Consider the following 3,108-nt stretch of genomic DNA (forward strand, 5'->3'; position numbering starts at 1 on the left):
TCCCTACATGTCACCAAGGTTCTCATCTACACAACAGGGATTTAAAATACTACACGCCAACACCACCTTGCAATTTCACTTTGGAAAACACCAACCTGCTTGGGCAGGTTCTCTCCTGGAAGCTGCGCTCTGACCAGCAGCCCCAGGGGTTGAATTGATGGAATAAAGCCATGGCTCCAGATTTGCTGATGTCAGGCCTGAGCATGCTCACCTGGCAAGGTGAATCTGATCGAGGTCAGGCACTGGTATCATTTAGTGTCTATCACACTAACCACAGGCTTGATCCAGCGTTTATCCCGGCGTCGTGACAACAGACACTATCCTGTGAGGAATAAAGATGACTGCAACAGCCTGCTTCAAATGTTTCTCAAGATATTTGTTTCCAGTCAGCAGGGTTTGCACAGCCTTGCCTTGAGTGAACAAAACATTTGGGTTTTTTTTAAACCTAGTGGGGACTGTTCAGCCTGGAGAAGAGAAGGATCCAGGGAGATCCTTATTGTGGCCTTTCAGGACTTAAAGGGGGCCTATGAGGAAGATGGGGACGGATTTTTAAGTATGAGGAAGATGGGGACAGATTTTTTTAGCAGGGTCTGTAGTGATGGGACAAGGGGAAATGGTTTTAAATTAAAGGGGGAGATTTAGAGTAGATGGAAGGAAGAAATTTGTTACACTGAGGGTGGTGAGACCCTGGCCCAGAGAGGTGGTAGAAGCCCCATCCCTGGAAATACTCAAGGTCAGGTTGGACGGGGCTCTGAGCAACCTGATCCGGTTGGAGATGTCCCTGCTTACTGCAGGGGGTTGGACTGGATGGGCTTGAAAGGTTCTTTCCACCCAAACCAGGCTGTGATTCTATAAGTGTTGCAAATCTAGATTTACTATGCAGGGCTGAAGCAGAAAGTATTTCAAGAGGACCAGGGAATGGAATATTCCCTTCAGTTCCTGTCCACACACCCTTCTCTGAGGACACCTGCACCGAGTTCAGTTCCCAGTAACTCCTTGCTAGCACCAGTAGCATTTCCATCCCACTTTCCTTAAGTTTCTCCTACAACCAAGACCAAGCAAAGTTATTCAGACAAGCTTTCTGGCGCAGGCAGGCCTGCCACCTGCAGACAGTTCTTGCCCAGAGACACTCACGCAGACAGTCTGCACCAGGAGGAGGTTGGTTGTTAGACGCCACCATGGCTGGTTAGTCTCCAAAACGTTGTCGGAGGATCTGCTCGCTTAACAAGAGCACATCAAATCCTTAAGTGGCCCTGTGGGCTGAGCCCTTGGGTGGGTGTGTGTGTGTGGGAGTAGAGATGGTTGGTTGCAGTTGTTGTTTGCAGGGGTTTATTATCAATCAGACGGGTGAATAAGAGGTGCTGGTTGTGCTCTCTGAAGCCTCTTGGCCGCAGTGAACACTTGCACATGCAGTATGTGCTGCTTAGGGACTTTCTGTTGATAAAGGAGTTAATTTTTAGTATGTGCAAATGTGGATTTAAACATGCAGTCTTAACTTCTCAAAGTTTGTTTCTACCATAAAAGCAATCTGGTACTCTAACATCATTTCCACTCCCCACCTTTCTGAACAGATCCAACCTCCCAGTCCATGTGTTTATTCAGGGGAATCACAGACTGGTGAGGGTTGGAAGGGACCTCAGGAGATCATCCAGTTCAACCCCCCTGCCAAAGCAGGTTCCCTACAGCAGGTTGCACAAATTAAATAATGTTGTATGTACATTACTACTCTGCATCCTGTCAGAGTGCAGGGAGGGGTGTATGAGCTCAGCTGCATCCCATAATACCCACCTGTCGTTTGGGTACATAATTCAGCGCTGTAAGTTTCATACTGTACACTGTCAGTGACACCTCTAGAAACTTTATGTCTAGATTACTGGAAATTATAGTAAAAAGTCAAATCAAACTTAAGAGAAAACCCGGAGCAGCTATAAATACCCCAACTTTTACAGAGCATTTTAGCTTGTATGTTTGAGACGAGTGACTGCGAGCCAGGAAGTGAAGATGACAAATCTATTCGTGAAATGGTAGAACTGGCTGCACAGAGGCTTTATGAAGCCCTCAACCCAGTATACTGACCTCTGTAGATACCTAAGGATGCATCAGAAAAATGTTTTAAATGTTCAATTCACTTGGACTATTTTTTAAGAGTAAATAAAATCTTTTTCCTCAGTAAAAGTCAAACGTATCGAGTCTGTGACTCTGAAACTGCTGAGTTATTTCAAATAATGGATGAGCAACCTTATAGCAACTACATTTGTGCACACAGATCATAATAAAGTCAGGCAAAGCGTGCATCTGGTCTTTTTCCTTTGTGCACATACAAGAAATAAAAAATTAGAATTACAAAAATTAAATTTTTGAAGACCAAAGACCAGTTGAAGGATAAATTGGATGTTCTGGGTTTGTGTATACTCAGAATCTGTTTGTATGTAATTCTGTTCCTGTCAGGGAAGCAATTACCTTTGTGCTTATATCTGCTTGAAATCAAAGGTGGCTTGAACACATCTCACATGGAATCCATGTCTGCATACTGGAGTTCATTAAGGCTTTAAAACTATGTATTTAAAAAATGTGCAGATGTGATGCTTGGGGACGTGGTTTAGTGGTGGACTCAGCAGTGTTAGGTTGACAGTTGGACTTGATGCTCTTAAAGGTCATTTCCAACCAAACCAATTCTATGATTCTATGATTCTAACTCAGGTTGACCTCGTTAGAGAGCTGCAGCAATAGGAATCCTTCCAAGACACTCTGTCAGGCTGAAGATCACAAGCTTTGGGAAAGAGCAAATCCAGGCAAGCTGCGGTAAACGAGTGAGCTGTGTACGGCGCTCAGAGGCTGCCGGGGCTACACAGCAGCTGCCTCAACAGTGGCACAATTTGGACTGAAGAGAATTCCTTTTAAATCCTACCTGGAGTGGAAACATCCTCGTGTTGGAGCTGAGTCTTGGGCAATACCAGCCCCCTGGCAGACTGGGGAGGTGAGCACATGGGTATGGAACAGGCACTGACGCCCAGTGGTGCTGGGAGCTGTGAGAGTTCAACTCAGCTGGCAGCCACACGCAGCCCCCCTGTCCCCTTCCCACCCCACCCAGGGAATCGGGGAGAGAAC

Source organism: Antrostomus carolinensis, unplaced genomic scaffold (genome assembly GCF_000700745.2).
Source record: "Antrostomus carolinensis isolate BGI_N321 unplaced genomic scaffold, ASM70074v2 scaffold16605, whole genome shotgun sequence".
In the NCBI taxonomy this organism is placed as follows: Eukaryota; Metazoa; Chordata; class Aves; order Caprimulgiformes; family Caprimulgidae; genus Antrostomus; species Antrostomus carolinensis.